Source organism: Sceloporus occidentalis, unplaced genomic scaffold (genome assembly GCF_023333645.1).
Source record: "Sceloporus occidentalis isolate IW3139 unplaced genomic scaffold, rSceOcc1.0.p SCAF_5, whole genome shotgun sequence".
Classification (NCBI taxonomy): Eukaryota; Metazoa; Chordata; class Lepidosauria; order Squamata; family Phrynosomatidae; genus Sceloporus; species Sceloporus occidentalis.
The window spans coordinates 178,698,427-178,713,477 of NW_028316985.1; the positions used below are offsets into that span (position 1 = coordinate 178,698,427).

The 15,051-nt window shown below is 43.1% G+C and overlaps 1 protein-coding gene across 2 annotated transcripts in view; it reads right to left on the reverse strand.

Annotated features, from left to right (window-relative positions):
• SHROOM3 (shroom family member 3) overlaps window positions 1-14,819 on the reverse strand; it is an 87,499-nt gene extending 72,680 nt beyond the window's left edge. The window contains exon 1 of one of the 2 annotated variants that reach the window (XM_089526297.1): window positions 14,701-14,819. The gene's annotated coding sequence lies outside the window, so the exon portion shown is untranslated. The remainder of the gene's footprint in view (window positions 1-14,700) is intronic. The other variant, XM_089526295.1, reaches the window with a different exon arrangement.
• Window positions 14,820-15,051: the final 232 nt, after the last annotated feature.

Below are 15,051 nucleotides of genomic sequence, written 5' to 3' on the forward strand. Positions count from 1 at the left end.
AAATCATTATACAGTAATATGAGAACTACTAAGATCTGATAACCAATACCTTCTCCATTCCAACCCAAAAGTTTTGATGCAGTTCATAGGTTTGCATGCTTAGTATAAGCAGAATCTGATTCAAGAGGGGGAAAACCTTACTCCCCCACCAAAAAAAAACCTTACCCAATACTTATTTCTAGTTGCAAAGAGACTATAACATGATCTGGATGGCAAACATTTTACAGCTGGAAAGGATGGCAAAAGGCTAAATCTCTCATCCTATCATTATCTTGTTCCATCTTGCTGGAGTGTGTGTTATACACTGTTACACACTGTCCTGAAATCTCTGCCCAATCAAGACCTGGGCTCAACCGAGTGAGATAAGGACAGGAGTTTGGCTTAAACTCTCAATATCCTCAAGAATCAAGGTTAAGGAAAGCTCTTAAAGGGACAGTGCACCAGATGGCCAAGGGCTGCTTTTTTTCTTCCCTCTCCTTCTGCTTTTCAACAGACCCAGAGCATTCTGTGACACAGCAGGGAGGTGAATGCTAATTCTCGCTACCCTCAGAGTGAATTGTTGCATATGACCTTGGCTATCTCTGTGGCAGATCAGACCATGCTAGCTTGAGAGCATGGGAAAAATTGTTTTGGACTACAGCTTCCAGCATCTGCCAGACAGCATAGTCGCTGTATGATTCTGGGGATTATATTCCAAGCCTTAAATCCAATGTTTAGTCCCAACTAGACTAGAGTACAATCAATGGGAACTTGATATGTCTGCACTTATAATAATAAAAAAAAATTATGTAAGCCCACTGATTCAAAACACCTTCTCTAGTTGGAACTGACCTTTGGATTTACATCCCCAAAAGTTTCAACCTCTATTTCAACCTCTGGTTACTTTAGGTAATACCTTTGGCTTTAAAATCTCATAGCATTGCCAATGTTGTTGCTAGCCCTGTGGCTTAGCTTTATGCCAATCCAATAACATCTGGAGGGACACACTTCATGAGCTCTTTATTTTGGTTCTACAAAGGACTTGCACATCTTACCTTCTCCTTTTAACTGGAGATGACAGGGATGACAGCTGAAGCCTTCTGCAAACTGGACATGCGCTCTACCAATGTGTTACATGTACCCCCCCCCCATGCAGCCATCAAACTGGGACAGTGATTATCACCCTGTGGTCCTCAAGGCTTTTTGAGCTCCTAGCAGTCTCAGCCATCATGACTAATGGTCAGGGAGTTAGGGAATTAAAGTTCTAAATATCTGGAGCACCAAAGACTGAAACTCACAGGACTAGAAACCTGATTTAAAACAAAAACAAAATGAACAAAACATATGAACTCCATCATGCCTTGACCCCAGCAGCTAGTGATAATCCCTCTCTCTGTCTATTCCACCAGGGCTCTGGCCTCTTAGGGACAGAAAAGCAGCCAATTTCTGCTGGAGTTTAATTCCCATCCCCACTGCTATCCCTCTTTCCATGTGTATCCTGCCTTCATCTATCTCTCTATTTTTAAAATTGTAAGCCTGAAGGCAGGGAACGGTCAAAATAAGAGCCTTTTCTACTGATGTGTTGGATATAAATACTCCAAATAAAATAGTAATAATTACTTCCAGGATAATAGATCCCATGTTCCAAATTCTATTCTTGCACAGAAACCCACTGAAAATGTGTAGCACTTAAACTTTCATCATATTCTCTTAAACACTCACGATAATTGGAAGTGCAAATATTTCAAATACTTCCAATATTTTGGAAATATGCATGGTCTACCTTTCTACATAATTGTAAGGTACTTCAACCCATAAGCACAAATCACTACAATAACCTTCAGATCACTTAGAAGCAGGAATTTCTACGTCAAAAGGTAAAGCACATAAAGATAGGGAAGCAAGAACAAGACCAGATTTTGTCTTGTCAATATATATAGCAAACTAATCCTGAAAGCCTCTAGCTTTGTGTGTGGGTGTGTACAGACTCTCTAGTTTGATTAGATCTGACCCCAATCCCTCATCTTCACTTACTTACTCACTCACTCTCTTTGTCACAAACAGCTACCTTTGTGGGTATCCATACATCCCATAAGAATTGTTATATCTGAATGCAGAACTAAGAACTGAATAGGGACTTGCTATTAATTGGAGTAGTGAAGGGGGAAGGGTGACAGACAGAGAAAAATGTGAGTGGGAGGGGATTGGTTCTTCACTAATTTGGCACTACCAGAGAGATCTTTGAGAAAATGAACTCTGTTTTTGCGGGAGACCTAATAATCCTCCCTCTGCACTGGAGGATTACTGGGTACTTAAGAGAGACACTCACATGCACATTTTTAGCTTGTGCCAAGTGTGTTTTGTGTCCACAGGAGCCAGGCTTCATTCTGCTCTTTAGTCGAAAAGAATAGGCATTCCAAGGCATTTAAATGCAGCCATAGACCTTCTACCCCAAGCTTTTCACCCTTTTAAACTCCTCTGAATTAATTTTTTTTCAAGCGTAGGGTCTGCAGTGCTACACCCCCCCCCTTTTCTATACATGAACATGCCTGTAACCTTGTATCTTGGACCAATGAACAGAACAGTTACAAACTTGAAAACATTCTGACCTGCCATGCGTCTGCAGCTAAGCCGAGAAATTAACCTGTCATTCATAAAACAGAGGGCAAAATTATCATTCCCACTAAAACCACAATAATATCTAGTTAACCCAGCAACCAATGTTGCCTTCTAACACTAGTACCAATAATATCTATATAGTGCTATTCCTTCTTACCCACCCCCCATTCCTCCCTCCACTAGTGGAATCATACCAGACTGGATGATGGTAGACATGGTTAGCAAATCTTATCTTTTAGACACTATGGAGCCCTGAATAAAGGCGGAGCAAGGCACCCAAAAATCAAGTATAATGTCTATATTTTTAAAGTATGTTCAGAATGCTAGTCATTCTGAATTAAAGCCAAAAGGGCAACATGGATGATAAGAGTATGACGAGCAAAATGTATAACAAGAGGTTGAAGGAAGTGAGAATGTTCAGTTTGGAAAGAACTGTGGAGTTAACCATTAAATTATCACACTCTTTAAATACCTCAAGGACTGCTATAAAGAGTAGGGTGCAAGCTTGTTCTCTACTGCCTGAGAAGGTAGAACTAGGTCTAATTGTTTTTAAGTTACAGAAGAGTAGATTTTGATTGAACATCAGAAGGAACTTCTTGACAGTAAGAGCAGTTTGGCAATGAAACCAATTGCCTAGAGAGGTGGTCAGGTCTCTTCTGAGTGTCTTCAAAAAGAGACTGGACAGCTATATCCTGGGGATGCTCTAGCTGGCAATCCTGTATTAAACAGGGGATTGGATCTGATTTTCCACAGGGCCCCATTCAACTCTATGATTTATGATTCTATGCAGTAATGAATTCATATGTTGTGTGTACATAATATACGTGGGTCTCAAAGTTTCTATTCTTGTTGTTTTAACTTTGATGCCATTTTGTTCTCTGCTTGGCAACGGTCCTTCGAGAGTTTTTATATATGCATGAAGTGGAGGTGCAATAAAACTAGAGGGGATGAGTGTTTTATCTGTGTGGGATTAGGGGGGTGGGGAGGAAAGAATCATCAGCTGCCTGAAGCTAATGTAACTCTCCTCCAGATGATCACTAATCCCAGAAATGCAAATCAAACCTCAGTTATGTTAATTGTACTCTCACCAGCTACAGTTTTTTGGGGGGCAAATACTAAAATCCTTATTCAACAAAAGTTGAATAAATAAAATAAAGTAAGAGTTGAATAAAGTAGTATTTTTCGCTTCTGTGTATGCTGTTGCTTACCTAAAAGATGACGGGTTAAACTGCACTGTGTCTATTCACAAACACCTACAATTCTAAAAGAGACACTACTATTTTATAGCTCAAGAAGTTAATAATCTAAAACATGAAATAGCCTTAGAGTCAAGGCTGCATTTTCAGAATCTTTAGATAGCATTTTCACACTATTTCACAAATCTCTGGCAAGCTTGCTGACATCCTGTCTCCCTACTTATGAAGCAGGATTTTTTTTTGCGGGGGGGGGGGGCATAAAATTCTCTTGTTATCAGTGGTGGAGAGGGTGAGAAGAAATGTACATTGTAGCAAACAGAGGAAGATCAAAACGAGAAGCTGATGGCACTTGGATGCATCTATACCTTTCATGATCTTCATTTTTACGGATACCCAAGGACTGCTTTCTACAACAGCATCATTTGCATCATGTACTAATTACCACTACATCTTTAAAAATCCCTCCTTCTAAAGTAAAAGATGAAAGGCATGACCCAATAGGCACATATGTGAATATATATGACGCTATGCCCAATCTAATTCACCTGAAAGATTAGCCTCCCCCACCCTGTGGGTGCCTTTTTGGTGGAGGGAGAGAGCTTAAAGTACTGCATAGTTGTGAGTGGCTGCTAAGATGAAAAATAAGGAGGGGGGGGGGGAAACCTTTGTTTAACAAACCTTTGTTTAACATCTTAGAAATTATGGTCCAGAAGTGTCAAGTATGAAGCTATAGGCAAATCACTACTCACACAGCCTTTCACTGGCAACCTATTGTTGCAAAAACTACTAAAGCATATTAAAGTGTACAAAGAATGATATATTACTTGGCTGACAAGTTTCTGACTCTCCTGCATTCTCCTGCTTTCAAGAATCATAGGAGTTTATCGCACAACGAAAGGGAGTCAGATGGGAACATAATGGGGGCTATCACGCATTTTATTGCACGCCAGAATGCTGCCTACACCTACAGAAGTTCCCATTCCACTGTTAATCCGTCCCACAGGAGGTGATTTTCAGGAACTGTTCAGAAGCGTTCCTGAAAAGCGCCTCCTCTGGGATGGATCAGGAATGGAATGGGAACTTTCAGCGGTGGCAGCATTCTGGCCTACGATAAAATGCAAGATAGCCCCCATTCTGTTCCCCTCCCACTCCCTTTCATCACACCCCAATCACATCCCAAGGGGTTGTGCGATAAACTTCTATGATTCATAGGGTTTACCACCCTATTCAGGTGTTAGGTGTGATCAAGGTATGTAATACTTGTGATGAGGGCTTAGTTCACACAGGCTGGGCCTGCCCTCTCCAGACCTGTAGCTCCCAACCTTGCCATATTGTGTTTACAAGAACATGACCAGAACTCTCCATGCAATTGGGTATCATGTCCATGTGTTGGGAGTAATTTGATTGTGAGTTTCTGCATGGTAGAGGTTTTGCATTGGATGGCCCTCGTGGTCTCTTCCAACTCTTCGATTCCATTCCATGACTACATTTGTATTTTCAGACAATCATCACTCACCATGCTTCTCTTCCCACCTTTCACTTCCTCACTGTGTGTTAGCCTATAAGCTCCTTCAAGTTAGGGGGGCTGTATATGCGTGAGCCTTCAAGCTGCCCGTTCACTTATGGAAACCTCACAAATTTAATAGGGGTTGGACTGGATCGCCCTTGTGGTCTGGATTGGATCACCTTTGCCAGTTCCTTCCTCTGGTATTTCTTGGCAGACTCCCATCCAAGTACTAACCAAGACTGACCCTGCTTAGCTTCTAAGATCAGATAGGATCTGATGCCTTTAGGGTATTTCTATCTTTCTATAAATCCTTGCAAGGCTCTACGAATGCTGATGGCTATGTAGAAATAATTGTCTCCTAGCTACCGGCTACTTTCAGCATCACTGTAAACCACTGAACAGAACGTGCAGTTGATCAGTAGCGGATTCCAAGAGATGTAGTTCAAAGAAACTGAAGTTCCAGGCTCTATCAGTAAAGGTGTGGGTGATTAGGGACAGAGGAGAGAAACATCTCTCATTCGGTAGACTTACTTTCAAACTTTCTCATCCCACAAACTCCACCCCTCACCTCTTTGCTTTGCAACCTGCCAGCTAAATCCGACTAAGCAGCCATCACTGTCAATGTTTATTTCTCACAAAAGAGCAAGGCCAGCTCCTTAATAAAGAGTGAGAGGTAATAATGCCTTCAAAGACAGGAGAGAAGCAGGCTGGACAAGAGGAAGTGGACGCTACTCATTCATTAACACCTATCCTGTGAAATCATGGCAGGAACAAAGTCCTAAACTCGTTAACCACTTTGACACTAAAGCTCTTTGTGAACTACCTTGTGTATTGGGATGGGAGTCTTTGTGGCTGACTGGCTAGGAATGCATCTGCACTGCAGAAATAATGCAGTTTGATATCACTTTAACGGTCATAGCTCCATGCTGTGGAGTTCTTGGACTTGTTGTTTTCTGTGACACAAGAGATCTCCGACAGGGAAGGCTAAATATCTCACAAAACTACAAATCCTGGAATTCCATAGCATTGAGCCACGGCAGTTAAAGAAGTGTCAAACTGCATTATTTCTGCACATGCATTAGGACTCAGGCAGGATCTTGGCTTTTATTGGGATCATGGCGACTCCCATGCCTTTGGAGCAGTGAATCCACTCTGGGTTTTAGCCTGAATTTTAAAGGAGATTTCTAAAGCACTAAAATCTATGTTGGCAATAGGATTCATCACCCTGGAAAACTCCTTTAAATGTTGGACTAAAACACAGAGCAGGTTGAGCCTGCACTGCTGTGGGTGGCACCGGCTGCTACTGGTTTTTGCTTATTTACAGTGGACCCTTGTTATACGCTGGGGTTTGGTTCCAAGATTCCCCGTGTATAACAAAATCTGTGTATGCTCAAGTCCCATTAAATATAATTACATAGCAAAATGGTGTCCCTTATAAAAACTGGAAAATCAAGGTAAATTTACGCTTTTTTGGAACATTTTCAAACCGTGTATGCTTGAATCCGTGTATAAAAAATCTGTGTATAAGAAGGGCCGACTGTATTTTACAAGACTAGATCTACAATGACACTGGATAACCAGGAAAAGGCATGGACTAGGACAGGAGAAGCCAACGCTGCAAGTCCAAGTGATCAAAACAGTTCAATAAGTCCAACTGGATGAAGCAAACAAGAAACTCGATGACAAAAAAGAAAGTCTCACACCTAATGATCCAAGTTAAAATCTTAGCAAAGTAAATCACAGTGAGCTGAATAGGAAAGGGGGAAAAGAGCAAGAAGACGCTGTGTGTGTATATGTGACATCAACTCCCCTGTCGACTGATGGTGACCCCATGAATTTCATAGGATTTTCTTAGGCAAAGAATAGAGTTGGTCTTGTCAGTTCTTGCCTCTGAAATATAGCCAACAGCACCTGGTATTAATTGGCGGTCTCCTTTCCAAGTACTAATCAAGGGTGATCCTGCTTAGCTTCCACGTCCAGGCAGGATTTAGTGCCTTTAGGAAGCAAAGAAGAAAACAAAACCCCTCCAGTGCTAAAGAATATGCTTATCTGTTTAACTTATTCTTTATTCAAAGCGTTTCAGACACAGGGACCAAGCAAGGCTGAGTCCCCTTCTGGAGTGTAGAAATGTTTCTTCTTTGGTCAACAAGACCCAGAATCCCCTTACCAGTGGCTATATTGTCTGGGGAGTCTGAGAATTATAGACCTAAAAGTGCTCATTACTCAGACAGCTCTTCCTAGCAGTTATCAAAAATGGTAGGGGGTGGGAGAGAAAACTGCTCTTCCTTTTAATAACAACCTGCCAACTTTTGCTAATTATCTCAGGCTTTCTTCCAGGCTTTCTAAACCTGAATCTGTATCAAACTTTTGGTAATGCATTTGGAGTTAATCCAATAATTAATTGTTCAATCTGTTAAAATACAGGAAGGCCTTTAACCAATAAGATGTTGTTTATTATTCTTGAATTTTGTATGTATGTGTTTTAGCTTAATCATAAATCATCTCGAGACATTTTGGATACAAATAATGACTGATTACATTATTTACATTATCCTTGGTTTCCACTCCACTAAATGCATCTGAGGGAGTAGACTGTAGTCTAGGAAAGCTCATACTGCCAACTTCTTTCTTTCAGTTACTCTCAAAAGTGCCTCAAGATCTCTCTACATACTGATTCTACACACTAACATGGCTATATCTTTGAATTCAACATTATTTACAGTAATTTGATGACATTATTTATATACCACCATTACTATCAAAAAGCTTCTCAATATGATTTATAATTAAGCTTAAAATACATAGCATGGTGTAGTGGTTTGAGCATTGGACTATGACTCTGGAGACCAGGGTTTGAATGCCCAGTAAGGCATGAAAATCCACTGGGTGACCTTTACAAGTCACATTCTCTCAGCCTCAGAGTAAGGCAAAGGCCAATCCGCACTGAACAAATCCTGCCAAGAAAAACCTGTGGACTCTATCACATAGAGTGTCACGAAAATGTGATTAAAATGTGGTAACAGCACAATTGGGGGGAAGATTATCACACCCCCACATGCTTCTCCTGTTTGTGTCCCATGCATAACCTTTAATGGACACGTCTTTCAGTAATAACAGGAGTTTCTGTTATTACCCAATGACGCATCCATTACAGCTTACGCACAGGACGCAAATGGGAGAAGCATGCGAGGTGTGATAATCTTCCCCTTATCATGCTATTACCACATTTTAATCACGTTTTCATGATGTTTGCCTCCTCCATGTGATAGCATCCCATAAGTTGGAAACCTGAAGCCATGTAACAACAACAAATGAAATTACTGAACAGAATTTACAGCCCTGCAAAAGCCTGAGAGATAATATTTTTGGGATAAGATTACAAGATCAAACACAGAGAGTTACTAAAACAGAAGGTACTCCCTCACCTCATCTTCACCATCACCTATTCAATTTAAACCCTGCATATTCAGACAAGCAAATTCATTTACAGTGTCAACAGCGTCAATAAGCTAATAAATCAAACATCAGACCTTTCAGCATTTGGTCTCCTCTTCCTTGTCGCCTGTCTTTCCCAGTAGGATTCCTATATTCCTGCTAACCCTCCTACCACTTTTCTGGGGACTGCAGCTTCCTTTCATGTCTCTCTTGCCCACTTTGTACTCCAAGAACTATGCCATATCCCAGCATCCCCTTTCCAAATGCTTTTTCCACAGCAGGGAGCTGCTTAGCATCCTCTATAGGCCTGGTGTTTCTTGCACAAACATCCCAGCTGTCAAACAGATGGGACCTACCCTTCTAGAATTCAGTTATTCATGCTCTAGAGCCAAGGGGAATATCAAAACATCCATAGATTAGCACAGCCCTTGCTGTTATCATGAAAACAGGCATTTGTAACTAACCAAGTCGTCTAAATGAATCAAAAGATGGAAGTGTCAGGGAAACAAAAAGAAAGGTATTCAGTCACATTGCAGAAAACTGTATCTCATTAGCCACCCATTTATATGTAAATCCAATGGAAAGTATTTTAATTAAAAGCTTAATCTTGACAGTCTTCCCTCTCACAGCTCTTGTTAAACAATTGTGGGCAGTTATGTGTACACTACTGTATGTATGCATGCAGTGTGCGCCAGGGAAATCCAAAAAACCCTATGTTTACATTTATTCAAATTAAACTAATTTGCCTAAATTACATTAATTTGTTCTGCTACCCAGATCTGAGATTGTGGAAAATCTGGAATTTCGGCAAAGGCCATCACAGTGAAAGCAAGAAAGGAGAGGAGGCATAATCACTCAGTGGCAGAGTGCATGCTTTGCATGTGGAAGGTTCCAGGCTGAATCACCAGCTAAAAGGATCTTAAGTAGCAGGTGATGAAAAAGACCCAATTACCCCCAGGCAGAGCAGACAGTACAGGGCTAGAATTCGGAGCATGGTAAAGTTATGCTTTGGGCCACAGTTCCCAGAATCTCCCAGCCAGTGTGGCTAATGGGCATCCTGACTGGAAGATTCTGGGGTTGTCGTTCAGGAAGTAATTTTTTCTCTCTTGGGTAGACAAGGCAATGAGTTGTTCAACATAAGAGAGACGCAGATGTTAATTTCTATGAAGGAAAGAGATCCAAACAACCCTGCGCATGAAGGGATTGATAGCTGTATCCTTCATGATTTTGTCCATCTCCTTCTTAACTCTGGCCTAGTTGTTGGACAGCTTTTTAATCTGAATGTCTTAAAGAAGATATTTTAACAGTGTTGTTTTATGTTATTTTGTTATGTTGCCATGCTTTCTGAGTGTGCATACATTTACTCATCCTCAGATTTTTAAATTATTTTTGAATTATAAAAAAATCCAAGCAGTTATCCTACAAGATAAAACAAACTAACATGCTTTGTCCTTACAACAACAGAAGTAAACTTACAGTATTTGTTGGGTCCCATTTTAGGAGGAAGACATAGCATTAAATCAATCAGCCAACCAACCTGACATTTCCTTGGTGATCCTGGGTGTAGGTTCATTCCAACAACCTGACAGTGATGGAGCTGAGGCAATGTTAGGGTGCCAACTCCTGGAATTGACTCAATTGACACATGCAGTTTGCTAGCAAGTGAACACAATTCACTAGTCCTCCTGCCCATACACACCTGGGTTAGTCAGCTAGCTCAAAGAGGATGACATGGAAAAGAAAACTAACTCTTTGACACCCTAGAGGAAAAGGTGAAAAAAGGTGTGGATCCAAAAGAGTGATGTGGTATGAGTACTTTGCTTCTCTGACACACACGTTTCTGAGTGCCTAAGAATAGGTTTAGCTATTTCATTTAAGTAGCACGGTCCAGCTGGGATAGTCAGATTTCAACTTAATAAACTGAGGTGCGTTACAGACTGCCTAAAAGCAGTGGTCTGCCGGCACTACTGGTTGCTCCGCGAGGGAGCTGTAGCAGCCAAACCGCGCGACTCCCGCGCGGAGCAAAAAAGAAGCCTCAAAATGGCGCTTCTTCCCGCGGTGCAGTTATGACGCCGCGAGGCACCAATGGCACACTCACGACGTCATAAGCGACGTGTGGACGCTATGCATCCGACACATAATAATGGCGGCGCCTGTGTGTATAGGGCGCCGCCATTATTACGCCCCTGTCACGTGCCAGGGGTGAGGCCGGTGTGGACGCTAGGTCCCCGGCCAACCCCTAGCACGTGATGGGGGCGCCTCAAGAGCCCATCTGTAACGGGCCTGAGATATGCACCAGGCCTTTTTTCTATAAGCCTGTTTTCCCCTTCACACACATTGTGGCGCATAGGAATTTTAAATGAGAATATCACAACGTATGGAACTTCTCCCTGAAATTTTGGAGGACACTTCCTTAAAGTCTATGCTACAATAAATTTATTAGGTGCTACCAGACATCTTGCTTTTGCCACAACAGCCTAACACAACTATGCTTTTAGCACTTAGCCAATAAGGCTGGATCATATGCCGCTTTTGAACTGGAATTTAAAATGTTGTCTTATTCTATATCTGGGAACCTAATTAATTGGAGACTTTTGGACTTGGTGCAAAAAGAAGAGAGGATAGAACTAGTCTTCATAGGCAAAAAGGTTATGCATATATAAGTGTCTCCAGTGAGCCAGTGGGAATAATGGAGCAGTTACTTTCATCTGAAAGAAACCTGTTGAATCAACCTATGCTATACTGCAATATAATCCTATTATTGGGCGGTCTGTATCCCGCCATAAACAGTCAGAAAGAGTGTTCTTTCTTTCCAGGAGACCTAACTTCACATCAGCTAATCAGTCACAGATTCACTTGAATTTTGGTCAAACCAGTAACATTCAGTTTCCCATCTGCAAAAATGTTAACAGCCTGCCTGAAGAGAATAAACTCATAACAGCAGCTGCATTTGCACTGCAGAAATAATCCAGCTTGACACCACTTTAAAAGTCACAGTGTAATGCTATTGAATTATTGGAATTTGTGAGATATTTAGGCTTCTCTGTCAGAGGCTTCTGGTGCCACACCAAATTACAACTCCCAGAATTCCATTTAATGGACCCATGGCCATTACAGTGGTGTCAAACTGGATTATTTCTACAGCCCGCACCCCCATGACACTACTGCATGGTTTTGAACTGGGGGACATGAAGATTTCTAGAGAATGTTCTCTTAGGTAAAAAGAATAGTGTTTCTTTTTTTATTATTTGTAGGTTTTCCACATTCACCAGGGTCCTTTACCCCTAACCCCAGCAAATGTGGAGGGACCACTGTATTTCAGACTTCCAAAGTCCAGGTAGGAGAGATTCAACCTGTAGAGTGGTATTAAAGCCTCAGGTACTTAAGCATATTTATACAGTTGTGGGAATGAGACTGAACGTAATAGGATGCAGAAAGATGCAAGGAGGGTTCACAATGTGCATCTTTATAGAGCCTTTAATAAAATAAAAATAAAAATCAGTTCACCTTAAAAATGCTGCTCTCTCCGTTTTTCTCTCCCCCTCCTTTTATTCTTTTTACGCTGCAACAGACTAACACAGCTACAGTTGGCCCTCCCCACTTGAGGCTCAGACTCGTAGCTAGGCCTTTAGGGGCCCTAGGGCAGAAAGTAGGGCTTGGTAGGGTGTAGCATTTCGCACGTTCCCAAGTCCTACCACGTGCTCTGGGCACCATCTTGGTGCACCGCCGTTTGGGGCCCCCTTTGGCTGGGGATCCCAGGGTGGTGTCCCAGACCAGCTATCGGCCTGTGAGGCTTTCACCTTTGCAGATTTGAGTAACATGTTTTCTCTAGGAATCTCTGGGTCCTCCAGCAAGCCTCTGCCAGAAGCTGGTCATAGAGTCATGCTGGAGGATCCAGAAATCCCTAGAAAAATTCCTACTCTAGGCATTTGCAGGTCCCCCAGCATGATTCTATGATCAACCTCTGGCAGATATTGGCCACAGAGTTGTGCTGGAAGGCCTAGAAAGTCTTATAAGCTTTTAAAAATGTGGAGGGTTCACTGTACTTCTTTGAAATCTTTTACCAGAGCCAGCACACACTTTCCTTTCCGACCCAACGGTACCACCATCAAGCACTGCCTTGAACACTCGGGGCATGCGTGCCAGCCACTGTGCCACACACAGGGAAGATATTTGCCACTTGCGAGAGCCTTTCTTACCTAATCGACATTTTCCTTCCCTGGCTTCCCTTGCAGAAGGAATACAACCACATTAACCTTCCAGCGGCAGCAACTACTGTAGCTGATTAAATGCATTCCTTCTGGCTCCTTCTCGCTTATGCTGTCATTGTTGTACTTGGCTGGAACTGCAAAGTTGTATTTGCTCAGCTAAAAGAAGGATCTGGGAGACATCTAATCTGTGCCCTCTAATTAAATATACACATTATATGTCAGAGCGAGAAAGAGGAAAAAACAAAATACTTGTCAGCTTGGCCCTTATTTAAAAGAGCAAGGGGGACATTTGCTTCCACAAAGGGGCAGGATGACACCTGCAAGATGACACTCCTCCCTTGCATCCTGGTAAAGGATTTCCTTCCTTCTGATCTCCTACCAGTTTGCTAAGAGCTCGGTGACTCCAATGACTTTTATGGGCTTGCTTCTGATTTACTACCATGAGAGGAAAGAAGCCGTGGCCCCAAGATGGCTTTTCAGTATGATGGAGCACTGAGCGTGCCCAACGTCCATTTCTTTCTCTGTGTAGTAAAGTAATAATAACAATGCAGCTTGGCAAATATTTACCCCTGGGATTGAAACAACAGCTGTACTCTTACAGCTGAAGAAGAAAGCAAGGGGAGACAAAAATCCATGCCGCAAAGCCCCCTCCTCAATTTCCCTGCAGCAGCTCTTTGCATCCAATCCTGCCCACTTGGTTGCTCCAATAAAAAAAGCCACTATTTGGGGATGGTAAGGGGATAATGGGAGCCATTGTAGGGTAGTGGTTTGAGCCCTGGATTATGGAAACCAACCAGGGTTTGATTGCCAGCTTGGCCACAGAAACCCACTGGGTGACCTTGGGCAAGTCACACTCTCTCCGCCTCAGTGGATGGCAATGCCAAGCCCACTTTGAAGAAACATGCCAAGAAAACCCCCTGATAGTGTCGCCATAAGGTGGAAATGACTTAAAGGCACACAAGAACGACAGCAACAACAAGGAGACAACGGAAACCAGCTTGGCAGAGTGGTTCGAGCACTGGTCTATGACTCTGGAGACTCTGGAGACCAGGGTTCGAGTCCCAGCTTGGCCATGAAGCCACTGGCTGACCTTGAGCAAGTCACACTCTCTCAGCCTCAGGAGAAGGCAACGGAAAATCTCCTCTGAACAAATCTTGCCAAGAAAGGTCCATGATAGCCTAAGGGTTGCCACTTGAAGGCACCCAACACAAAGGGAGAATCTGTAGGGAAGAAAAGACAAAATATGGGGGAGGAAGGAGGAAAGAATCTTACTGGAAGGTGGGACAGAAATATATTATTATTATTATTATTATTATTATTTATTCAAGAAACCCCCAAAGTTAAAGCGGAGCTAGGGATCCAGAGCGGGGTTAGGGCTTTGAGTGCTGGACTATTTTATTTATCCACGTATTTCTTTCTTTTGGATGCCGCCTTTCTCCCAGAAGGGACCCAAGGCGGCTCACGGGTAGAAAGCTCCGCTCTGGGCCCACAACAAACTCCAACTCCCAGAATTCCATGACCTTAAGCCAGGGCACTTAAAGCGGTATCAAACCGGGTTATTTCTCCAGTGTGGATGCAGCCTTTCTCTTTCTCTTCTTCCACAGCAATGGTCCCCAAACTGTGATTTTTTTTGGACTCCAGCTCCCAGAATCCCAGACTGTAGGTCAACGTGGCTAAGGCTTCTGGGGGCACCGTTCTGGGGACCCCTTCTCCAAAGGAGAAGCCCCTTCCTCCCTTTCCCTGAGGCACTCACCAACTCGACGTCTCCACGGGGGTCCTCTCTCTCTTCAGCCCCAGAGCCCCAGTTCAACCCCTCCATCCCGAGCAGAGGAGGAGGAAGGGAGAAGCCGGCCAGCCCCGGCCCCCGGAGCCCGAGACCCGCGCCTCCTCCGTCCTCCTCCTCTCGGCCTCCGCCTCCAGCAGCATCGCCTCCACAGCCCTGAGCCTGAAGGGGGCTTGCAGGGGGCTGCGTCCCCAAATGGAGGCAGCAGAAGGAAGAAGGCTGCCAAGGCAAAGCGCCTCTCCCTCGCGCAGCATCTGGGCCCTCCTCTCCAGCCCTCCATCCCGCCCAGGTAATCCCAAAACGACCCCTGATTGGCTCTCG